The following is a 26,521-nucleotide window of genomic DNA, read 5'->3' on the forward strand; positions in this document are numbered from 1 at the left end:
TCTGCCTCACAAGAGGAGAGGGCCACGACCTTCTGCTTTTGGCTCTGCCAAGTGATGACATTTTTCCCCAGGAAGAAGAGGACGCCGGTGGTGCTCTTGCGCGTGTCAATGTCCCCGGCATGATCGCTGTCGCTGAATCCGACGAGTTCCACGTCCTTCTCCTTCCTTGTGTAGTGGCAGCCGTAGTCTATGGTGCCCGCGACATAGCGCAATACCCTTCTGACAGCTGCCATGTGCTCGGTGGTTGGATGCTCCATGAATCGACTGAGGTAGCCCACCGAGAACGCCAGATCAGGCCTGGTATTCACCAGGTAGCGTAGTGCTCCCACGATGCTCCTGTAGGCCGTGGGATCAACTGCTGGTGCGGTGCTGTTTTTGCTCAGTTTTAGGCGCGGTTCCATGGGGATGTGACTGGCGTTACACCCTGCCAGCCCGGCGTCCTGGACAAGCTTGGCCGCGTACGCTTTCTGGCTCAGCGTGATGCCATCCGCTTCCTGGTTCACCTGCAGACCAAGGTAGTAGTGGAGGAGGCCCAGATCGCTCATCTGAAACTTGTTCTTCATCTGGACCTTGAAGTGCTCGATGTCGCCCGTGCTGCCGCCGGTGATGATGAGGTCGTCCACATACACTCCTACGACGAGGCGGCGTGCACCCTCGCCGCGTAAGTACACGGCGTGCTCAGAGTTGCTGCGACCAAACCCGAGCTGGAGTAGGGTACTGTCCAGCTTCGAGTACCAGGCCCGCGGCGCTTGCTGGAGCCCGTACAGTGCCTTCACAAGCCGCAGTACCTTGTTCTCGTGTCCTTTCAGGACGAAGCCCGGCGGCTGCTCGACGAAGACCTCCTCCACCAGCACTCCGTTCAGGAATGCCGATTTCACGTCCATGTGGTGGACCGGCCAGCTTTCATTTGCTGCGTGTGCCAGGAGTAGTCGGACTGACTCCAAGCGAGCCACCGGCGCATACACCTCGTCAAAATCGATCCCTTGGCGCTGCACATACCCCTTTGCGACCAGCCGGGCCTTGTACTTGGAGATGGTCCCGGCCGCGTCCTTCTTTGCTTTGTAGACCCACTTGAGGCCTATGGGCTTCACCTCCGGCGGACGCTCTGTGAGCTCCCACGTGCCGTTTACCTCCATCGCCGTCATCTCGTCGAGCATGGCGAGGCGCCAGTTCTCATGTTGAACGGCCTCAACATAGCTTGTGGGCTCGACGTCGCTTGCCAGCAGCAGGTGCTCAGCCGCCTCGCGCTGCGCCAGGCCAGGCGGTGATGATGGGCCCAGCAGGTTGTCGAGCCGACGAAACCGGAGTGGTGCGTCCTCGTCGTGGTCCACGTCGAGGTCCTCCTCATTGATGGTGGGTGGCGTCGCGAACTCCAGAGCATCTCCTTGTGGGTGTTCACCGGCTCCCCCGGCGTTGAGCACCGGAGTGGAGGGTGACGCCATCCGGGTGTCGTACGATGCAGATGGGGATGGGGTTCCTGGCGATGTCGAGGTGGAGCGCGGCGTGGTCGTCGTGGTGCTGGTGGCCGTAGCACTTGGCTGCACCTGCACTTCAAACTCTGAGTCAATTCTGAAGTCTGGTTCGGCGTCGTTGAGCTCCCCGTTCCAGCTCCAGTGTGCTGCCTCGTCAAAGATGACGTCGCGACTCACGTGAACACGACGTGTGCTCGGATCGAACACCCTGTACGCCGCGGAGCCAGGCTCATACCCGACGAAGATGGTCTTGCGGCTCCTGTCATCAAGTTTCTTCTGGTTCGGGCCAGTGACCTTCATGTGCGCGATGCACCCGAAGGTGCGAAGATGCTGAACTCTCGGTTCGCTCCCTGTCCAGAGTTGGTACGGAGTCTTGCCACCACTGCCTTTGGAGGACGCCCGGTTAAGAAGATAGACAGCCGTGGTGACGGCCTCTCCCCAGAACACGCCGGGCAGGTCCTTGGCTTTCATCATGCTCCGGGCGGTGCTCACCACCGTCTGATTCCTCCTCTCCACCACGCCATTCTGTTGGGGTGAATACGGCGCGGTGAGCTCACGGTGCATTCCCAACTCGGCGTAGTACTTCTCGAAGTCACCAGCCAGGAATTCTCCTCCGCGGTCCGTGCGCAGAGCGCGCACGAGCTAGCCGGTCTTCCGCTCCGCAGCAGCCTGGATCCGCTTGATTGCCGTGGGCGCGCCATCCTTGGAGGGGAGCAATGCTATCCACATGTACCTTGAATAGTCGTCGACGAGGAGGAGGAAGTAGCGGTTGCCACTCGGCGTCGGTGGCGTGATGGGGCCGCACAGGTCGCCGTGCAGTAGCTGGAGCACCTCAGTGGAGCGTCGGAGCACGCGCTGTGGAAACGGCGTCCGACGGTGTTTGCCGGCGAGGCACGCGTCGCAAAGCTGGTCAACGTGCTCCAGCTGCGGCATCCCTCGGACAAGGCCTTCATGCCCCATCTTCCTCAATGCCCCGAAGTTGACGTGCCCGAAACGAGCGTGCCAGAGCCATGCATCCTCCTTGGCGTGCGCGGCGAGGCATACCGGCCGCGCGATGTTGACGTCGAGGATGTAGAGCCGGCTCGGGCTCCTCGGGACCTTGGCAAGGAGGCGTCGCTCCTCGTCACGGATCCTCATCACTCCTTCGTCTACCAGCACCTTGAATCCCGCTTCATCGAGTTGGCCGATGCTGATGATGTTTGCCGTGAGCCTGGGGATGAAGTAGGTGTTGGTGAGGGCGCGATGTTCGCCATTCTTGCACGCGAAGAGGATTGTTCCACGCCCCTCGATCTTGACGACGGAGCCATCACCGAAATGGACGGTCCCGACGATGCCGGTGTCGAGGTCGGAGAAGGCACTGCGCATGCCGGTCATGTGGTTGGTGGCGCCCGTGTCCAGGACCCATCGCTTCGGGTTCCGGTCCTCCTTCCCGTCGAGGGCGGCGAAGACCTTCGCCTCCACGAGCTCGACGTGATTCCCCGCGGCGGCAGGCGCAGCGTCGATGGAGACATGCGACGGTGGCGGAGTGAAAGAGGGGAAATTTGGATCTGATGGGCGCCTCACCTCGGTGGCGTCAGCGATGTACATGAGTGTGGACTCGTCATCTTCAGCTAGGTAGGCCTGGGCCGCTTCATCCCGTTTCTTCTTGCGACATTCTTTGGCCCAGTGGCCCTTTTTGCCGCAATATTTGCAATTGTCGTCGTCGCCGGACTGGGCCGCATTGCCTCCGGCCCGCAGTTCGCCTCCGCCGCTGGAACCACGCCCGCGGCCGCGGCCTCTGTACTTGGCCTTTCCTCGCCCGCCGGAGCTGGAGGCACCTCTCCCGCCGGCATCCTGCTTGTACTGCTCAAGCCACTGCTCGTTTGTGAGCAGCAGCTGGCCAGAGGCGTTCTTCGTCGGCGCAGGCGGGTCGTCGTCGCTCCCGGCCTTGAGGCGGCCGGTCACCTCCTCGACGGTCAGCTCGTCGATGTTTAGCAGCGTCTCGATGGACACCACCAGCTGCTTGAAGCGGGGACGCGCCACCCTGAGGTACTTCCTCACCACCTTCTCCTCCGGTTCGGGATCGCCGAGGATGGCGAGGCGCTGGACGAGGTTTGAGAGGCGTAGCGCGAAATCCTCCACGGACTCGCCGTCCCGGAAGGAAATCTGCTCGTACTCCGCCCGTAGCGCCTGGGCAGTGGACTTGCGCACTCGGTCGTCGCCGATGCGCATGGTCCGGATGGCCTCCCATGCTGCCTTGGCCGACTCCTTGTTCGCCAGGGTTGGATGCATCTCCGCGGGTACGCCGGAGCAGATGGCTTCCAGCGCAGTGCGATCTTCATGCCACTCCGCGGCACCGTTCTCGACGATGTCCCACAAGCAGCGTGCCTCCAACTTGAGCTTCATCATGGAGGACCACGAATCATAGTTCGTCTTGGTGAGTTGCGGCCAGTTGCCGCTGCCACCACCGTCGCGGATGACACGCTCAACGATGACCTCGCGGGGCCGTCGTGACTCTGCTCGCCGGCCACGACGTCCACGACCTCGGCGCGATGGTGATCGACTCGGAGGAGGTGAACAGCTCGGCGACGGGGTGCGTTGCGGAGCCTTGTCCTTGCCGGAGCCATCACCCTGCTCCACCGTCTTCTTCGGATCCGGCGGCGGCGTCGCGCCGGTGGGCTGCCTTGGCACCCTGGAACGTCCTCGCGGGGGCGATGTCATGGCCGACGTGGGCGGTCCCTCTCGACGTGGCTCTGATGCCAATTGTCAGCTCTCAACCGAGCTTGGCAATGGTGACTTGCACCGTCGCCGATGAAGAGAGTCGAAGCTCGATGAACACAAGTGTATCGCCTGATTTGTGCCGCTCAGAATCAGCAGCTTTTCTGTTCTTTTTCTCTGTCTTTTATTATGCAAAGCAACAGCTAAACATGCAGTTCAGTTACACAACGTGCGCGAGCTATCCTCGGCACCCCGATCCTATCTTCACGGCCACCACAAGACTCGGCGCTCGTGAGATGCTAGACCAAAGTAGAAACATGCAGACTCTAACAAACTAACTGAACTAACTGACTCGTGCACAGCTTAACTAACTGAGGTAGGCAACAACTTCTTAAGCATCACCATTGTACTTGGGATTATGAGCTTTATGATGATAAGAATGTTTCTATCTGTTTTTATTGCAGAATATCACTATCCGACAGTATGTATCAAGTCATTAGAAGATGGAGAATTTTATCTAGGAAAATCAATCAATGGGATATACTGTGCATCATTATTCCAGGAGTCCCAACTTCAGATAAGGCAGAGTGGGTGTTGAAGCATGACAGAGACATTTTCCCCATCCTGCCAAATCTGAACTATGACAAACAATGTGATGGCCCATGGATCTTAACAAGAATTTTACTATTGGCGACATGAACAACATTCTGATGAAGATTCTGATCCGGAGGACAACGAAGCAATTGTGGAAGAGAAAATGGAAGAGAAATTTGAGTGGGACTCTGACAATGATAACGTTCTTGAGCCTGGAAGTAGGAGCAAGGATTCTTACATTGTTTTCCTTGGATTCCATCCTTACAAAGAGGTTGTCTTCTTGAGTGACAAATTCAACAGAGTGCTAGCCTATAATTGGAGTATCTCAAAGCTTCAAGATTTGGGCAAGCTTTACCCAAAATTTTATATTGAACGCGACCATCAATTTTTCCATCGATTGGTAAGTGCGTCTTTCCCATACACTCCTTGCTGGTTGGGGGAGCTTCCTGAAAAACGAAATTTGGAAGCTCATCAGCTAGAAAATTAGAATGCATATTTTGCAAGCTATTTGGAGAATGGAAGGCTACCCTTGTCATTGTTCTTTTGATATTTGTGTACACAGATTGTTCCCTGTAACACTAATTTAAAAAATATCTCCAGTTTAAGTTTACTAATTTTACCTGCTGTTGAGCACAATCGATCCTGGGTTGAGTTGCCGCATCAACCATGTATAATAGATATGATTGCTTTCCTATCACTTGCAATGATTCAGATGCTTATTAACCTGGAGGGCTATTGGGGAATGCATTCTTTTGGCATGTACGCTGATCTGCTGCTTGGAAGTAGGGGATGTGGCTGCTTGTTCGTGCAGAATATACTTTTCGTGTATGCTGAGTTGAATCTCAACTAGGTCGAATTAGTGGGCAGAGTTGCATTCTGTTCATTACAAAATGTTATACTATAATTACAACGTGCTAAAATTTTAAACGTCCTTCTCGTTCTCACCATTTCTTTTTGCGGAAGTTGCATTTGAGTGTGTTCCACAATGCAAATCACACACTGAATGTCTGAATGGGAGGCAGAGCAGGTATCATTGGTTTATCATGTTTTTTTTTCCGTATATATGTTTTTGATCATTCCTTGCCAGAACTTCTTGGTTCAAGATAATTTGGAATGCTCGTGGCAATTTATGTGAATAACATAGTCCTCAAATTCATCTTATTGTATGGTTTGTAAAGCTTCCTTGTAATAACTTTAGTGAGCTTTAATAACCTGAATTCGCTAGTCTGCAATGGTCGACTCACTCAAATGGTATTAATCATTATGTTTAGTCACAGTCATCTGCTAGTCATATGATGTCTTTCCCTATGTTCGGTTATGGGCATAGGCACAGGAAACTGATATACACACAAAATTTTATGACTAGATTTGAATGCCTGGTTACCAGCACAAAACGCTGCTTTCTGATTTTTAGTGCCTCCCATATATATAGGTGATATATTCCTCTATCTAAAAAAATGTTGACAGAAATAGTAGATTGTATTTAAGTAGCATTAACATGGTCAAGGATTCGGACTGTATGATTAAGTTATTTTAATATCTTCAGAATCTGCATTTAGTACCACTGGCCGGATCATTGAGGAGCAGCAACATCATCTGGCCCCTGAGATGGTGGAGATCCTGGCTTTGATCAAGGATTGGGAGCAAGGAAATTCAACACTACAGCATACCGTCGACGATCTAGAACTTGAAGAACCATCTGAGAACTTGTATCTTGATGATTAAATGTAAAAAGTAAGTGTTCTTCCATTGCCTGTCATTTCTTCTATTGCAAAACAGATGAATTAACACTTTGTTGGTGTTCTGTTGGTGTTCTATTGTGATCAAAAGTAAGCTAGAGTCATCAGTCTGTTGGTGTTCTGTTGGAGCTAGAGTCATCAGGAGCAAGCTAGAGTCATCAGAAGAGGAACTAAGAAAGCCAGAAGCCTACTGTTGTGTTGGTGTTCTACTGTTCTACTGTTGTGATGTCTGATGTAATGTTGAACTTGAATATTGAACTTTGATGAGCTGGTTGTACTCTTTTTTCCTTTGTAGGATTTTCTCACGAGGTGTGAGTTTTTACCTACAAAGGTTTTTAATGAGGCAGCAACACAAACAGCACAAAATAATTTTTGTGTTATTGTGAACTTGATTGTGAACCTGTGAACCTGTGAACTTGGGAACTTCATTGAAGCTTGAACTTGTGAACTTCATTTTGAAGCTATGAACTTGTGATATTTTGAAACTGTGAACTTGAAGCTCAAAATTTTGAAGCTATGAACTTGTGAACTTCATTTTGAAGTTGTGAACTCCTTTGATTGTATTACTTGTGAATTTGTGAAATTTGAAAATTAGTGTGGTGAATCTGATTCTGGGGAAGTTAATTTTGATGCCATGCCGGGGCCGGCACAAGCACGGCGAGACCGTTAAGGCCCGCCGGGCCAGCATACCGGCACGGCACGCCTAAGAAGGAAGGGTGCCGTGCCTGGGCTGCTCCTTAGGCACGTGGGCCGGTACAGCCCGACATGATTATTATGCGGGCCTAACCATGCTGGGCTAAATCGTGCTCGTGACAGGCCGGGCTGGGCCGCCCGTTTGGCCATCTATACATCCAGCACCAGGTGATCAACGCACGGAGCGGAAGGCGAGGCATCATGCAAAGTTGAGCGGACCACCTCCGCCACATGGCACTCCTCCGAAGGTTGTGGACCCAGCCTAGCTTGCATGGACTGAGGCCCGTGGGATTATCGACGATGACACCGATCCGCCGGTCGCCGCCGGAGCCGGCGCAATAGCCAGTGGGGAGCGTCACTGTCGTCTCCTCTGACGGCGGCCCCATCCATCATTAGCTGGAGGCAAAGGAGGAGAGTGTCCCGCCATCGACGGCCGGACGAAGGGAGCCACTGAAATCCAGATGGGATACGTCAACAAGCGCTTCGCAGGACCAGAGCTTTCATTGGCCAATGGCAGCTCAATGATGTCAAGGTCCATGTCCGAGGGGATCAGCAAGGGGTTAAAACAGCATGCAGTCACCCTGAAGACATCTCGCCGATCAGCATTGTGAGGATGAACACCACCAATCCAACAGAATTCATTGAGCAACTATTCCCACGTAGCCAGTTCCCATGCATGAGCTGGGATCCCGTGTAACTCGATGTCGACAGTTGAGGGCAAACTCGAAATTGTAGAGTGGATGAAGCGAGTCCAGCGCATGACATGGAGGCGGAGATTCTGGCCAACGATCGGTCTTCCCCCATTGTAGACTCTCGTTGTCGTGTCATCATCTGGCAAAGACAAGATGAAGCTCTTCGGCCCTGAACGAAGAAGGGAGATCACCTCCGTATCAACCTCAAATCGGCGGCCAACCAGGTCACGAATGGATGTCTCCACACCAACTTGGCAATCACCAATCATGGAAACGACCAGAGAATGGCCAAGCGCATCCTCCCTCTGAGCAATGGTGGCCGATCAATCAAAGGCTTGCCTTGGCTTAGTGGAGGGGGCTTACACTCATCGCTGCTCGAAGACATCGGGAGGGGATCCGCCGGGGCACCAACTCCGTCCTCATCCGACGATGAGGAAGGGTGGGTCGTCACGTAAGCGCCCCCGGTCAAGCACCGCCCGTGAGTCCTACACCTCCTACAATGCCCATGTCCTGCGACCTCGACGCCGGGCTTCATCGTGCATGCCACTGGCGGAGGGTTAAGAATCAGACACTAGTAGAGAACTGACTTTCGATGCGCCCTCTTTTAATCCCGGTTTCAAGTAGGCCCGGTACAGAAGGGGGTGCACGGAGCTTTACTCCCGGTTGGTATTTGCAACTAGAACTAAAAGTCACATTTTGTCTCGGTTCAAAAATCAGCCACACGTGGGGGACCCTTTAGTCCCGGGTGAAAAAATCAGCTACCCGTGGGGGACCCTTTTATCTCGGGTGGTAAGAATAACCGGGACTAAAGGTCACCCTTTTAATCCCAGTTGGTGTTACCACTCGGGACTAAAGCTCACGACACCAACCACGATAAAATGGGGTCTTTTATCCCGGTTGGAAACTCCAATCCAAATAAAAGGGTCCCTCACGGGTGGCTGAAAAAGAACTAAAGCCCTCGGACCCTTTTATCCCGGTTTTTAATACCAACCGGGATAAAAGGATCCCCCACGTGTGGCCGGTGCAGAACTAAATCCTTCAAACCGGGATAAAAGGGGGTCTTTTATCCCGGTTGGTGTTTCCAATTGGGATAAAAGGGTCCCCACGAGTTAGTATAAAAGGATTGGATCCCCTATATAGTTAGATGTGGTGTGTAGATAGGATGGCAAGGAAGCTATGCGCGAGGCTTGAGGTCGTGGGTTCGAATCCCACGAACCACGCACGCGTATATTTCACGTGAAAATCATGTGACTTGTGACTTGTGCGTGTGGGGAGGCCTCCCTGGGACCCCTCAGGAATTTATTTATTTTTTAAATTTTTTTGCAAAACCATTTATCCCGGTTGGTATTACTAACCGAGATAAAAGGGTCCTGTACCGCACCTGGTGTCTTTAGTCCCGGTTGAGGGACCCGGGATAAAAGAAATCCCCTTTTATCTCGATTACTTTATCCTGGATAGTTTTTCGAGAGATTTGCACCCTTCCAACCGGAACTAAATATTAGTTTTCTACTAGTGAGAGGCGGAGGGGCAGACTCAAGCGGCGGCGATGACACGGTAACCCGACTCCAAACAACGCGATGAGGTGGGGGAAGGACGTCGGGGAAGCACGCCGGCGATCCGAATAGCCGTAAGCCCGGTGCCCCGATGCCCAGCAGTGGAAACAGCAGGGCGGCAACCAGCAGCTCCCCGCACGATGTTGCCTGGAGAAACAATTGAAACACCTCCCCAGCAAGTCCGTCAGCACCGGCCGCCGTGGAGGGCGTGCCCGTATGTTGCTTTGACTCTCAGCAACCCACCAACCATCCGCGTCAGGGCATCTGCCGGCTCCCACGACCACCCGATCCCTTGGATGCAGGACTATCCACTGGTGGAGACACCGACGAAGACGATGGACCCGACACACAAGGAGGAAATGCTGCCGATGCCGGGGATCCCCAATAAGAACCTCCTTGAAGGATAACTGAGTAGCGGGTGATAAATCGCTGGCAGAGCCGGCCGAGGACGGAGAATCATCGCTCCACCTTTCGGCCTTGGAGCGACCGGCCGTCGCGCGAGCAGGCCCCCGCGGGGACCGCGGAGAGGAAGAAGAGGAGCCCAGTGTTGAGGAAGGGAAGCGGATTAGGCGGGGCGCCACCGTGGCCGCGGAGGTTGCCGCCGACCCCGGAGTAGGTGCCGGCGTGGGTCTAGTAGGAGGGGGTACACCAGGAGGGAGGGGAGCGGAGAGGACGCCAGCCATCCTTACATTGACATGAGTGACAGGACCTCGCACTTTGGGACAGAATAGATTGTTTTCCTCCACAAGCCTTAGAAGCGAGTCACTGATGGATCTGGTGCCAAATTCATCAGGCCTAACCGCTGGAAAATCAGGGTCCAAACTTGGCGAGCGAAGACACAACCCGAACAAATGATGTATTGTCTCCTCGGCTTGATCACAAAAGGGATGGGACTCCGGATGGGGAAGTCCTCTTCTTGCCAACTGATCAGCAAATCAAATTTTTTTCAGTAAAGTTTACATAGAAAAAGATCAGGCGTATCATCAATGTAAAAGTATAGTTATGTAATCTCAAGGAATCAGAATAAATTAGAAAAAAAATTGTGATTCTGCTCAGAGTACAGATCACATAACCAACTCATTTATCAATTATTACTGAACCACAAACTCTTGAATACACTGACATCCTTTTTTTATGCAAAGGTGCTTGTGTGGTCAGCGACGACAGTACAGCAGTAAGTGATAGTATTGCTTCTATGAGTTGTCTGTGAGTAAAATAATTCTTGCACATACGGGTTATGGGCAAGAATTTATAAAAATGGAATGACTAGATATTCAAATCTAGAATTCTTGTCTGATATTATTTTATCAGCTAATTTCCTTGCGGTGAAGTGCTTCTGTTTTCCTGGGTTTTTCCTGTTCAGATTACATCTGCCGCTCTGACGAGCATCAAGTTCTTAATTATCTGTATCAGTGGGAGCATATGTTTCAGTCTTGTTTACTGGAACAAGCATAGTATAGTTCTGAACATATAGTAGAACAAGTTTTGGCTCGATGATTAGCGTATTCCTTTAAAGAGAATGCATATGAAAAATGCAATATAATAATGCATGTTAATTGTAGCCAGTATGAATCACCGGATCAGCTGTAAGCACATACACTCAAAGACATTATTTATCCCTTGTCTGTTTGTTTTCTTTCAGTTGTTTGTATACTGATTGAAATTTGCATATTGTAGATATCAGGATGAATAAGATTATTAGAAGCACAAGTAAAGTAACTGCTAGCTTTCTGTAACAGGATTGGTGTCAGTCCTGCACTATTAGTTTTGTGTCTCTTATGGATCTTTTTAATCTTTTTTGTTGTAAAGAATAAGAGATACTTCTTGAAGTATTGAGAGGCTGCATAAACAATTAACGGTTTGCTGTTATTTCATGGTTCCTTTTATATAGCGTTCCACTCGTCTAATTTATTTTGCCCATACTTACTGAAGAGATAATTAATTTGTAGCAAATTATTAATAGTTATCATTAAGCAGGACCTTGTTCTATATCCAGTAGCTATCTATCCTGTTCATTATTTTTTATTTTCTGTTTTTAAGTTATATTCCTGCTGTATTTGTTTGCTATGGAATACCTTATATATCTATAAACTTTGAAGGCCCAATATGTAACAGCTGTAGCCTTACAGTTTGCGCCACATACAGAAGTTCGAATGACTCGTCTCTGGTGTATTAAAGCCTTTTATTATATTAGAAAAGTAAGGAATGTTCAAAGCTTTCCCCATGAGCATAATCAGAGAGTCCGACTATTCTATTCTCCTTTTCTCTCTCTTTATTTTCTGCTTCCTGGAGAGATCAGAAGCTCTATTTTCACAGTTAAAGCAATTCTAATAAGATGCTTAATCTTTTCCTATTGCCCGACTTAAAGGCGGCCGTGGAAGCTAACAAGAACAACTTCTGTCATCTCAAATTGCTGTTGATTCCACAGCCATCTTGTTCTGAATGAAGTGCTCTGTGAGTGGAAGGTTTCTGTGTGAAGGAGCCTGTGCTCTGTTCCTGTTCCTGTCCACAGCCTGAAACAACCTATAACATCAAGAGGTACTATAGTTTCTGTTGCTGCCAGTTTATTGAACAAATGTGGCTACATGCAGTTTCTGTTGCTGAAAGCTTTTCTTTATCCCAAGAGTAGAAAAGGAAAAACAAGTTTCTTACTTTGTTTCCAGTAAGCTACTTTTGACATGAAACTGATGCATTTCGGCGAGGTGTTTCTCTTCCCTGTTCTGGTCTTTATTTGAAGCTGCAGTACTAGGTGGAGTTGAACGAGGGGGAGGAGGGAGTCGGGAAGGAAGACACATGCCAATCCGGCCAATGAGAAAATCAGCAGCCACAATCGTCACTCACACGAACCACACATAGATACTAATAAGGCAACCTATCAAGAAAATTTCAACAGAGCAGCAGGAGATCAAAGAACTGCAGGAGATAAATGATAGTAAACGCGTACACACGTCAACTCATTGGAATACCTCAAGGCTCATTCATGCCAAGTACTATAAGATTGATCTTTTATTTTATTTATTAACTAGCAGGCACGTACATCAGCTGATGACAAAGCTAGCACACCAGGGCCTAGCTGCTTTCGGGTACCTAGCCTTTGCAATCTTTCACCTGAAGGATGCAGTAGACGTTCGCCGCGGCTGCCTTTGCGCTTTTCATCTTTGGCTCCCCGTAGTCTATAATCATCTTGGCCACGTAGATGGAGTCCCCACTTCTTCTTGGTCGAACCAAGCAGAGTGCAGGAGATTTCTCGCCATTTGACTGTGAGACCAACACCAACTTGGCGAAGCCCTTGTTCTCTTCCCACAAAACTCCCAACTTTTACACTATGCAAAAAGAAGATTCCCCATCACATCAAACTTGCGGTACATGCATGGAGTACTAAATGTAGACGAAATCAAAAACTATTTGCACTGTTTTGTTGTACTTTGCGAGACGAATCTTTTGAGCCTAATTAGTCAATATTTGGACAATAATTCACAAATACAAACGAAACGCTACAGTGTTGCTACAGTAATTTGGCTCGCGAAGTAAACAAGGGCGAAGTTTGCCTCCCTCCGCCTGACCCCATGCTGCAGTGACATCTGCACGGATAGGCTGGAAGCGAGCCGCCCCACAGAACATGAGGACAAACCTGACCAACGCCTTCTTGGTGTCTTGCTCACTTGTGGTTCCATGTCTATAGTTTGGCAGGATATTCAATGATTCTTGGGCTGGATTCTTACCTACGGCAACCTTCACCAGATCCTTGTAGGTCCCTCCACCCGTCAATGAGTTAAAGTCGTCGCTGAACGTGAGTGCTGTTGATCCTTGGATCAGGTGGTTCCTATTTTTAAATGCATACCAAGATCCTCCCTTGGGCTTGAACCCTACAAGATACAGAGTGTCTGCCCTAATGGCTAGTGTGCATTCCGCATGGCCCTGGCCGATGAGGGTCACGTTGACCCAACTATCTGGCCTACTCTTCTGCGCGCCCAGCACAGGACGTTTCTCGATGTGGGGTCTGGTCGTTGTGAGAGCGAACTGGCGATCCACCCCCGACATGAAGGCCTTGTAGAGATAACAATACTTAATTAGTTTTAAAGGGAATAATATGTGTACACAAATATCAAAAGAACAACGGACAAGAGTAGCCTTACATTCTTCATAATAGCTTGTAAAATATGCATTCTAAAATCCTAGCTGATGAGCTTCTTAATTTTGTTTTTCAGGAAGCTCCCCCAACCAGCAGGGAGTGTATGGGAAAGATGCACTTGCTAACCGATGTTGGAATAGAAGGTCGCGTTCAATATAAAATTTCGGGAAAAGCTGGCCCAAATCTTGGAGCTTTGAGCTACTCCAATTATAGGCTAGCACTCTGTCGAATTTGTCACTCAAAAAGACAACCTCTTTGTAAGGATTGAAATCCATGAAAGACAATGTAAGAATCCTTGCTCCTACCTCCATGTTCGAGAACATTATCATTGTCAGAGTCCCACTCAAATTTCTCTCCCATTTTCTCTTCCACAATTGCTTCGTTACCCCCCACATCAGAATCTTCATCAGAATCTTGTTCATGTCGCCAATAGTAAAATTATTGTAAGATCCATGGCCCATCACATTGTTGATTGATTTTCCTAGATAGAATTCTCTATCCTCTGTGGGCAATCTAATTACTCGATACTTGTTGTCTGACAGTGATATTCTGCAATAAAGAAACAGATACAGGTAGTTCGTACTTCGTAAAGCTCAAAATCACAAGCACAACTGTGATGCTTACGGAGTTGTTACGGACTTACGGTTACCTACCTCATAACAAAACAGTCGGAGCAGCATATATTGAGTGATCCTCGCCAGTAGCAACCCTGATGATAGAAAAATCTTGCTGACCCTACCATGCCAGGTAACGTTCCTGCAGCCTCCCCTTCCCTACCATGCCAGGTAACGTAACTGCGTGAACCACAGGTCGTGCAGGTTGAGGAAGATGCCGCCCAGCGAGCGCGGGAGGAGGTCGGCGCGCAGCAGGCGCCGGTCGTCCACGACGCGGCGCCACGCCCTGCAGACGCAGCGGGACGCCGCGAGGTCCCGCGGCGCGAGGCGGCGGAGGACGCCCGCGAGCGCGTCGTCGGGCAGCGGCGGCGGCGGCGGAAGCGGATCCATCGAGTCCCCTCCCCTGGCAATCGCCGGAGAGAGGATCGCAGATCGGCTAGGGCTCAGCGCGAGATTGGGGGACGCAAGGTGAAATTCGTCCGGGGGCAGAGCTTGACGGAGGGAGGAAAGAACTGCGAGCGAAGTGGGTTCACTGCCAAGTGCCGAGGAAAGGAACTTTACCTTCATTTGTTTCCTAAATTTTTTTAATTGTATTGAAATTTGAAAATCATGTCCGTGACAAATTAATCGAAATTCGAGTGAGTTTTGGTGAATTTTCATCTGGAAATTTATTTTTTCCATTCAGCTATAAAACACGAGCAATCATTTGCCGCTTCATATGACCACTTTGGAATGCAGAAATTCTACATTACTTTTACATGTGTTTCAGGAACCGCAAACATTTCCTGCACTCCAAATGGGCCTTTATGTTGGATTTGGAAGTTCCAACATTCATTTTGAGGGCTATCTCACTAAGCTGCGCGTGGCCCAAGCCAAGTGATAATGGATCAGAGCCTGCTGCAAGCAGTTGTTGCTGTAGCCCAGGAACCAGGATCGAGCCGCAAAACTTTCAGCGTGGTTTCACTTACCTGGTAGGGAGCAAAAACAGAGGTCATGTAACCAGGTCCCGATCATGGTCATGTCACATCGTTCAGCAAGTTTCGAGTGATACTGGGATACGATACCTCACCTATCTTACATCCCTATTGACATTTTTCTCTTTGGTCATAGCTCACTGCACAATACATGCACGGCGTAGCCATCAGGAGTCGTTTGACTACAGTAAATTGGTCCTCGATCCCAGTCAAAAATGCTCTTAGTTCTAAGGTCTACATGTTATGTCATTCATTCACATAATGAGAACCTTCTCCACCTGCTAACACAATGCCGCTATACCATTCGAGTCTGGGATAAAATTTTTGATTGGGTGGACGCGCACATCCCGGCTAGAGAAGACTGGACTGTAGAAAATAACACATTTCTGATTGACGGATCTGGTAGCCTAATTACATGAACACCTAAGACAATAATTAATCAGGACTTAATCTGACTTACATGTAGCTTAGAAGATCCCCTTAAAGGGCGCTGAGGAAGCAGGCATGATGTCGATCCTGACGAGAAACACCATTACCGCAGAACGGTGACCGGTGGAGGTCTTCAAGTCCGTGCCCGTGCAAAACTGATTAGGAGGAGAACTTACCTTCAAGTTGTTTGGGGTGGAGTGCCCCTTCTTATATAGCACCGGCCAGTCTTTGGGACCAGGCTGTTGGTCAGTTTGTTGCCCCCCAAACCAGGGCAATGTGGGATGGTAGTTAGGTAGTTAACCCCCCCTTAAGATTTGGTCCTTTGACTAAGTCAAGATCGATTTCAACATTCTTCCTCTTGATCGTAAGGCTTATTATCATCAGTTCCACTCATAGTAGAAAAACATACGAGGTAACGCGTTACAACAGTTGATAAACACCATTGCAACTTCATTGCCCACAATATGCCAATTTACTTCTATTGGATAGTTACTTATTCATAATGGGAGATGACCTTCTTACTTATGGTCCTTATGTGCAAATCGTTTTCAATTTCATCATGTGCACTCAATAATAAGAAAACAGTTATGTGTCCAGAATCAAGAATTTGAGATCTCAATTATCCTAAAATTGCAGATCGTCACAATTCATAAAGCCGGCATAAATTGAGACGAGCCTTTAATTAGGAACACATAGCCTGAATGATGTTTGACCCTTAACACTTATATGTTGAACATTGACTTATATCATTAGAGCATGAGCTTAATCATTATACTAAGTTTAACATATGATTCTGGATCTTTCTTTCACAATGTCATACGTTTGGCAATACGACCAGACATGTTACTCAAAATTGAATTGCACTTGTTATAGCAAAGTTAAATTGCACTTCTTATGGTGATTCCAGGATCAATTTCTTAAGCTAAAATAAATTGTCTAGTAACTCAAATTGGTCTCATGCTGAAAACTTAATTTCTGATTTAGATTGAAGATATGTCACAACTGAGAATGGAAACATCAATTATTTTTAGTGAGCTTGGTTGGAGCCTTCCACAATGTAGCTCCCCCCAGACTGGAGCAAGAGTGAAGACTCATGTGGAATTTATATATCAACACTCCTTGCAAAATTAGCACCTGAATACCAACACCTTATGGTATCATATTTCCATTCGTGAGCATGCAATCCCTTATGCTATGCCCATAACGCAAAGCTTTCTTAGAAATTTTCTAGGGGTCCATCTAGATTAATTATGCCAAAATCCCGATTATTAAGGGCGTTCAACAAACTTAGATGAACTATCGCCCCTTGACCCAAAAATAAGTATGACGTATTCATTAAACCTATGCCAGTGCATGCCTTTTGAGTCAGGACTTAGGGGGGGCGTTTGGTTCCTGAGCTAAAGTTTAGTCCGTGTCACATCGAATATTCGGAGGCTAATTAGGAGGACTAAATATGAGTTAATTATAAAACTAATTGCACATATGGAGGCTAAACGACGAGACGAATCTATTAAGCCTAATAAATCCATCATTAACAAATGTTTACTGTAGCAGCACATCATCAAATCATGGACTAATTAGGCTTAATAAATTCATCTCGCCGTTTAGCCTCCATCTGTGTAATGGGTTTTGTAAATAGTCTACGTTTAATACTCCTAATTAGTATCTAAATATTCGATGTGATAGGTGCTATAAATAAGCAACTGGAACCAAACACCCTTAATTCTTCTTTGAGTCAGACTTAATACTTCCTTCGACCTATCTCGATAAAACTTATTATTCAAAGACATAACGAATATCATCAAGATAAATTGAATAATTGAAGGAAAATAAGCTGCAAATTACTATCAGCATAACTTTAACACCTGAAGAAACATAAACTTCAAGTTTTATACAATACCCCTCTTAAATTTACATACCATAATGTGAGTGCTCATAGCTCTTGAAAATATAGAGCAACTAGGGTCAAGTCTTAGTCATGATATTACTTATCTTCAGTCATCACTATCAATTTCTTAATTTATGAGAGTCAATTGCCATGAATAGCGATACTTACTTCCTTTCTTGAGTCACTATCAATTATGTGAACCCTCTATGGTCCACTGTTTTGACTCCGTCAGGAAATTCTGCTTAATAAAAGGCATATAGACTAACATAAATAATTGAAAATGAGACCTTTCTGATTTTGATGATTATCTCATGCGGGATTCATTAGAGACACTTTTAACCATATGCCTCATAATCCCACTAATCTTCTTCGACTTTCTTACTTAATGCTTATCTGGCATGTACGTAATAAATAAAAATAATACCCTCTCAAGTTGAAAGTTAATAAAGTTCAATGAAATACATGCACAAGTATTCATGATCCGGTATCTTAACAGAACACACTTATTTTCTGTGGTACCAACTAAAAAGCACTTGTGGCTATACTTTAAATTTCCAACCATAAATCTTATCTTATCTTCTTAGAAGTGGTGCTTATTGCTGTCACTTAATGGGGCAGCCATCTCTATGTTAATGAGATGTTCTAATCTCCCCCTCAATATGTGGATTCACTAGTAAAGTGAGCCATATTTTGATAAACTCTCATTAATCCACTTCTAAGGGAAAATCTAAGAGTTAGCATGCTTAGTGTTCCCAATAATGCAATATAGAGAGACGAGAAGTGATGTTTCTCCATGTAACATAATCAGATTTGGAATTGAAGATATAACTTAATGCTGATGGAAATCTCATAACATCTTAGTCCCTTATTATTTCCAAGGAAAGGTTGACAACATGTTTATAAGGTTGCCAACCTCACTCAAAATGCACATTCAATATAATCAGCTAGGGTTCACTTTCTCAATCCATGCTTTATGATTGAAACGAACTCAAAGCCTTTTATATATTTCATATGTCCCAACTAATCATTGTCAGAGAACTTTATCCAACGAGAGAATTGTTCCCTAGGTCTTGACATACTCTTGAGGGACATATATTTAGGCTACTCCCGCTAAGCATATGGTAAACAATTCATTGGATTCTTATCAACGTACCATTTACCAAAACTTTTCTAATGGGAGTTCATGTGCATAATTAATTAAATCCTTAAGAAATAATGTACTAAACATTTAGGTACTATTACTCAATACTTTCTTATAATGCTTATGTACCACTATCTTAGTGTCATTAACTTTTCTCTTATTCAACCCCTTAACCTTATGAATATTCTTATGCCTCATTTTGCCATGAGCATAGGCTCAGACCCCTTTGCTAATTTTCTTTTAGAGCCACGCTTTGTATGTGAACTCGCGGTAGTTCACTGTTTGACTCTATCAGAAATGGCTGATAGGTGAGGAGGCAACAACATTAGAACTAATAATGTCAATCTTATGACAATGTAGGATGAATATTAAAGTTTTTATTTTATTCAGCGGTACTCCTAACCAATACCCTTTAGATAAAGGTGGAAAACTTATCAATTAGTGAAAAAAAAAGACTTTATACTTTCCCTTTCGGAACGAGATATTCCACAATTCAATGATCTTTCATAATGCTTATATTCCACTTTATCTTATAATGTTGGCAACACCCATGTTAGACTTAGCCAACTCCTTTTGCACACACATTTCCTTACTTTGAACTCCATCATTGGTCACCTTTGCACTTAGCAGAGTGAACTCAAAAAGTCCTAATCAATGCTAGATGTGCTTAAACAATATGTCCTAGGGATTGCCCCCCCCCCCCCCCCACATCCTTACTAGCATGATCACAAAAGATAAACTTCTTTAATCAGATTGCTCCCATTAGTCATTCAACTGATGAGAAAATCGTTGGATTCTCGTCATCGTTCTAAATTTGTGAAGACTTATCTAATGAGAGTCAAATTTGTGTGTATGGATAATAATCTCATTCATATTGCTTATAGGGTACTGAAATCAGCCGAAAAAACTTATAGCTGAATAGGATATTACATAAACAACATTGATATCCACAATAAATACGAATAACAATATACCATGATACTAAAACTTAACAATTCTACTTCGCATCACCGTTAGGCAGAAAACGAAGAAGAAATAAATAACAACAATATTCTGACTCATGAACTACCTATGAAAAGGACTAGTTCACTGATAGAGATGACAAAGATCACAAACAACTTTGGTCAGTATGTAATCATGAGCCATCATAAGTTCTTGGAAATGACATTAGATCTCTAATTAGAACTTCTCTTCAGCTCCATCCCAATTAGAGACATACAAATCACACCTTACCATTACTTATAATAAAAGGTGCTACTAAGGAATCCCAAGAATAACATTATTATTGCTAACCAAAATTTCTCTAACCAAAATCTCATTGGTCCCATTTTAGTTAGAACAGACTTAATCATAACAGAGTCTTAATGCGGAAGTGTGAAACTTATAGCGTAAAATTAGAATCTTTAAATCCTAATAATGCATAAAATTCACTTAATATAGCCTCTTTCTTAACTTTGACTTATATTAAAGAGAAGCATCTTAGTATTAAAATAATTTTGCACCAAGTAACAAAACAACATTAAAATATATAGCTGAGAATTAATATTGCATCACCGTTGGGCAGAAGCAAAATAACTTAAATAACTTATTCATGGACAAACAATTAATAACAACGTTGGTCCAAAATCAATTGTGTGTCCAGAATTACATCAAAAATTCAGAATGAATCTCTCATTAGCTTAGAGGAAGAAATTTGCGTAATTATGCATCTTAAATATCATTTAGCATAACTAAACAACTCATGCAACTTAAATAATTCTGAGTAAATTTCACGTTGGTTCCATCTAGTCAAGAATTCATCACTTAGTTTAATTATGCGTAACTTAGACATCAATTAGCACAATTAAACAAGTTATAACAAAACAGTGGACTGTGCAAAGAACTCAAAACGCCCAGACTCAACTAATTTGTGTCCCGCAGAAACTTAATACGCGGGCCATATTTTCTTGTCAGCTTAACACCAACAACAGATTCAGTGAGCAGCTCATTTTAACCCAGCGTATGCAGCTGCCCAGTTCAGCTGACGGCCTGGCTCAAAACGGAGAACACCGAACTTTTTTATTTTTATATTTTTTATTTTAGCATTTTGCAAAAATATATATCTGTCGGCCCAGCCGGCGACAATAGCCTAGTTTTGCAATTTTTTCATCCAACTATATATTTTTGCAAAGTGCTAAAATAAAAAATAAAAAAAGTTCGAGAACAGCAGTCTGCCATTGAAACGCAAAAGGCCCAACTGAATTTTATTCTCAACGCTTTACCAGTTATTATGTCCGTTGGCAGCCCAGTCCGTAGCTTACGGCCCGGCTGATGCGAGCCCAATCCGCAGCTTATGGCCTGTTCTTATGGCCTATGCGAAACAAGAAAACAAAACGGCCCGCGGCCCGCCAGCGAAAAACTACGGCCCGTTACGCGCATGTTTCACCTGGCGGCCCGGTTCGCATCTAAACCAGCCTACCTTATCTGCGCTGAAAATAATTTGCGCGAGCCCGGCAAAACGGCCTGCCTCCCTTGCCCGAGCAACTTACAGCCTTATGGCGAAAATGGCGCTCTTTATCTTTCGGCCTGGTTCCTTAATCGCGAGACTTACGGACTGCAGCGGCCTGTAACGCGCTTACTTTCGGCCTGGGCCTTGAGCCCAAAAACCAACGGATGGGCCGCCGAATCGGCCCAGCATCCGCACCCGCTGCAATCTCCACCGTCCGTCGGATGGTCCACCGCGCCGATCGGGAAAACAAAACGGCGAGTGCGTCGCTGGCCCCCGAACCCTCATCTATTTTTGTCTTCTCTGCGCCGCAAAAGTACCCGACACCGAGCAGCCTTTCTCTCTCGCCTCCTCCCCTTCTTCTCCACACAGCGCCGCCGATGGCCGCCGTGCCGCCGCCCTTGCCGTGCTCCACTACGGGTCCTCTCGCCGGAGCCGGCGTGCGACCTAGTCGCGCGCGGATCCGTCGAGGGGCCCCGCTGTGGGCCTTATGGCGAGGCGGTCTGGTGACGACGGCGAGCGGGTCTGAAGCCCGACGGCGTCAACGGATCGGCACGCGACACGTCAAGCTGAAGAGCGCCGGCGGCCATACATGAAGTCCGCTGGAGTTCGGGATGACGGCGAAACGGCGGACTGGCTGCGGTAGGTGGATGCGTACGACGGTCCTGATGTCGTGCGCGCGTCCTCTGATGCGGCCGGTCAAAGAGGGTGCGGCGACGGCCGCGCGCGGCGGCACTGATGCCGTGCGCGGCCATTAACGGAGGTGAGTTCGTTCTGCTGATTTGGGGATTTCGGAATTTCTGATCTTATCGATTCGATCTCCCCTCCTTCTAAATGCTGATGCACATTCAATTTTACTGATTTGAGTACTCATCGCACAGGTTTGGGTTTAATTGCACGAGTTTGGGTACTGACAGTGCGAGATTTGGGTATACTCGAGATTAACTAACCATAATCACTTAATTAAACATGAAATTAACCCTAATCCGGTACTGATTGGCACACTTGGGTACTGATTAACCACAGCTAGTATCTAATTGGTTAGATGCACATGAAATTCGTGCTTAAAGCTCACGGCATGGATCTGAATGCACACTGACAAGCACGAATTGATTTAATCGCACATCAACACCTAATCTGCAGGGCTAAAGGCACATTGAAATTGGCCTAAACCGGATCGGGTGATGTTTAGGGTTCATGATTAGACTAACCTGGCTCTTGATGCCAAATGTAGGAAATAACACATTTCTGATTGACGGATCTGGTAGCCTAATTACATGAACACCTAAGACAGTAATTAATCAGGACTTAATCTGACTTACATGTAGCTTAGAAGATCCCCTTAAAGGGCGCTGACGACCCCGTGCCTGCTTGAGGAAGCAGGCATGATGTCGATCCTGACGAGAAACACCATCACAGCAGAACGGTGGCCGGCGGAGGTCTTCAAGTCCGTGCCCGTGCAAAACTGATTAGGAGGAAAACTTACCTTCAAGTTGTTTGGGGTGGAGTGCCCCTTCTTATTATTATATAGCACGGAATAATATAGCACGGGCCGGTCCTTGGGACCAGGCCGTTGGTCAGTTTGTTGGCCCCAAACCAGGGCAACGTGGGATGGTAGTTAGGTAGTTAACCCCCTTGACTAAGCCAAGATCAATTCCAACATGGACTACCTTCTCATCCGTCATCCGTCAGTGAATGGTGGTCAGCGTTAGAATCTACCAATGGAGCTCCCCTAAAAGGGTTGCGGTCTCTAATCATCATCGTGTGCTGGGAAATATGAAAGGAATGCAACGCAAGAGTATTCCAACGCAAGTTCAAAAGCCTAAACCAACTGCTCTGCAAAATCAAAGAGGAAGCGCGTTGCTTGATCTTGGCGGGAGCGGCGCTATCCTCTAAATTGAGGAGTGATCTCATTTCTTTCATGTTTGTACAGCTATAGCTTTTCTTTTATACTTGGACCTAGATCTTGTCACTCTCTTCTCTTTTAATTAATACAAATCCGGCACCCTCTATCGGGTTTTAAGTTTTAAAAAAAAAGTCCTATGTTTCCTCAACCTGCTGGGTAGATCGGCCTGTGTATCTCACTTCCAATGTACAGACGTCCTTTAAAGATGAAACATTCCCACATCATATGAATTGTTCTGCACCAAGAGAAGACGACCAACCACGCTCTTACCACATATATCCATCATAAACCAGTCGCATTACACATTGTGAAAATAGAGGGAAAGTGAAATCGTATATATGCTTACCTTGTCTAAATCGGTGGTCGATGGCCTGGAGCAGCTGATGCAGGCACAGAGTCAGACCCCTCAAATGACATCCTATTTTCTGTCTCATAAACTTTCTTCATTTCTTACAGAATCTGAAGAGTGAGGAAAACACATAATGTCATCGATGCATTTGTTTTCATGTAAATTCATCAAAGATTATGAACAAGGTCACAGTACCTGTGGCACATGTACGTAGAACACCCTAACCCAAATTGACAAAATTACGATGTATCCTACGGTGCCAAGGGACCACATAACTGCTTTGGGGGTATGTGCGCAAAACAGCAGTATCACACATAATCCTGCGCAGTGGAATAGGAAGACAAGAAGCACCACATATTTGAAGACGTGAGTAGAACGGATGGTCTAGTCAACACACGCATCTACAAGGAAGTAGCAATGGCTAAACTTACATCAAAACAAAACCCAATCTGTTTGTGACGGCTCTAATTCTTATTCCTTATTAATACCTAGGAGAACGACCAGGATCAAGCTGCAAAACTTTCAGCGGGGCTTCACTTACCTGGTAGGGAGCAAAAACAGAGGTCATGTAACCAGGTTCCGATCATGGTCATGTCACATCGTTCAGCAAGTTTCGAGTTGTTGGCATACGACACCTCACCTATCTTACATCCCTATTGACATCTTTTATTCTTTGGTCGTAGCTCACTGCACAATGCATGCACGGCGTAGCCATCATGAGTCGTTTGACCACAGTAAATTGGTCCTCGATCCCAGTCAAAAATGGTCTTAGTTCTAAGGTCTGCATGTTATGTCGTTCACATGATGAGAACCTTCTCTGACGCAATGCCGTTGTACCTCTTATCCGTCAGTGAATGGTGGTTAGTGTTAGGAATGGAGCTCTCCTAAAAGGTGGTCTCTAATCATCCTCGTGTGCTGGGAAATATGGAAAGAACGTAACACAAGAGTATTCCAACATAAGTTAAAAAACATAGACCAACAGCTCTACAAAATCAAAGAGGAAGCGCGTTGCTGGATCTTGGCGGGAGCCAGACACCTGGGTGCTGTCCTCAAAATTGAGGAGTGATCTCATTTCTTTCATGTTTGTACAGCTATAGCTTTTCTTTTATACTTGGGCCTAGGCCTGGTCACTCCCTCCTCTTTTAATTAATGTTTCAAAAAAAAAAAGTCCTATGTTTCCTCGACCTGCTGGGTAGATCGGCCTTCGTATCTCACTTCCAATGTACAGACGTCCTGTACAGGTGAAACATTCCGACAGGAAATGAATTGTTCTGCACCAAGAGAAGACGACCATCCATCATAAACCAGCCGCATTACACATTGTGAAAATAGAGGGAAAGTGAATCGTATGCTTACCTTGTCTAAATCGGTGGTCGATGGCCTGGAGCAGCTGTTCCAGGCACAGAATCGATCCCTCAAATGGCATCCTATTTTCTGTCTCATAAACTTTCTTCATTTCTTCCTGAATCTGAAGAGTGAGGAAAACACAGTGTCATCGATGCATTTGTATTCCTGTAAATTCATCAAAGATTATGAACAAGGTCACAGTACCTGTGGCACCTGTACGTAGAACACCCAAACCCAAATGGACAAAATTACGATGTATCCTACAGTGCCAAGGGACCACAGAACTGCTTTGGGGGTATGTGCGCAAAACCGCAGTATCACACATAATCCTGCGCAATGGAATAGGAAGACAAGAAGCACCAGATATTTGAAGACGTGGAATCCAACGCCCTCAATTGTCTCGCTGTCCTTCAAGTATGAGGCAAGAGCTGTTACAAGCCAGCTGACGAAGAATGAAATGACGCTTCCTATGATAATGCCTTGCATCCCATGGTCCTCAAAGGTCTCTTTTGCATTTGCAGCAAGGGGGTATGACAATGACAAAATGAAGAGACTGCCACAGAACACAAGCAGCTTCTCCGCAATAGTGTAGAAGGAACTAAGTAAACCCTGAGTCAAAAAAAAAAAGAGCATGAATACAATTTGATGACCAAGGTATGAACACATTTTGATGAACTCCATTTGAATGGTAGCCAAAGGGGTATTCTGGTAAAAAGTGAAGGTCTAAATTACCTTCTTCCAGTTCACAACATTATTATTTACTTGAACGTTGGCCCGCCCCTGTCAAGCATTGCCAATACAAAACATCATCAGAAACTTAAACAGGAAAACCGGAGGAGGGGAGGAAGGGAAAAAACTACTTAAGTTTCTCAGTTCTCACCACAGGTGCAACCTGAGGAAGCCTATTCTGTAAATCACTAGCTTCATAGTTGCCGTTGAAATGGCTGTCCTCATTTCTCATACCACTGACAAGCCCCTGCCGAACACCAAAAAAGGCAATAAACCACGATGCCATCGTGTTCATATTAATTAGGATAAAGGAAAATTATATCATACCATACTGGTAGTAGAGGTAAATGATGAGAACTGCATATTATCGTCCTGATGAAACAAAATAGCACATGTTAGGATAAGAGTAACCCATAAACATTTTCTAAACATGGTAAAAGAATTGGTTCTTCATAAGCCTTGGGAAATTAATATGATGCTTATGTACTGCCATATAGCTCCAGAATCCAGTATAGTTAAACAATGAACTACGAAATGACGGAATTAGGGAGAGGCTGCAATATGAACTACTGACCCATAATCCATTCTTATATGCACAGTTTCTTCATGCATAAAACAACTATACATGCAATAAACAAGACTAACTTTAGATAGTTTAACAATCAGTAAGAAATAAAAATAAAAAGAATTAAAAATGCACCCAGCTGGTCCAAGGCTGAAGAAAAGGCACACAACATCATTTAATAGACATTCACAAAAGCTATCCCCAAACAGTAACAGACTAAGGGGGTGTTTGGATCTTTAAAACCTTCTAAAATTTATGTCACATCGAATATTCGGAGGCTAATTAGAAGGACTAAATATGAGCTAATTATAAAACTAATTACACAGATGAAGGCTAAGGCCCCGTTTTCTTCCACTGACTTATTTTTAGCACCCGTCACATCGAATGTTTAGATACTAATTAGGAGTATTAAACATAGACTATTTACAAAACCCATTACATAAGACGAATCTAAACGGCGAGACGAATCTATTAAGCCTAATTACTTTGCAAAAATCCAAGTGCGATCCATTAGCCCCGCAG

At 46.1% G+C, this 26,521-nt stretch overlaps 2 long non-coding RNA genes across 2 annotated transcripts; one reads left to right on the top strand and one right to left on the bottom strand.

Moving 5' to 3' along the window:
- Nucleotides 1-13,395: 13,395 nt before the first annotated feature.
- LOC111258191 lies at nt 13,396-17,029 on the bottom strand. The gene is made up of 3 exons (XR_002678804.1): nt 14,226-17,029; nt 13,577-14,121; nt 13,396-13,487 (listed from the first exon to the last, which is right to left on the bottom strand). It is a non-coding gene; the product is annotated as an uncharacterized LOC111258191 (long non-coding RNA).
- Nucleotides 17,030-20,862: 3,833 nt separating this feature from the next.
- On the top strand, nt 20,863-24,027 carry LOC111258187. The gene is made up of 2 exons (XR_002678797.1): nt 20,863-21,866; nt 22,432-24,027. It is a non-coding gene; the product is annotated as an uncharacterized LOC111258187 (long non-coding RNA).
- The last annotated feature ends 2,494 nt before the right edge of the window (nt 24,028-26,521 follow it).

Source organism: Setaria italica, chromosome VIII, assembly GCF_000263155.2.
Source record: "Setaria italica strain Yugu1 chromosome VIII, Setaria_italica_v2.0, whole genome shotgun sequence".
Classification (NCBI taxonomy): Eukaryota; Viridiplantae; Streptophyta; class Magnoliopsida; order Poales; family Poaceae; genus Setaria; species Setaria italica.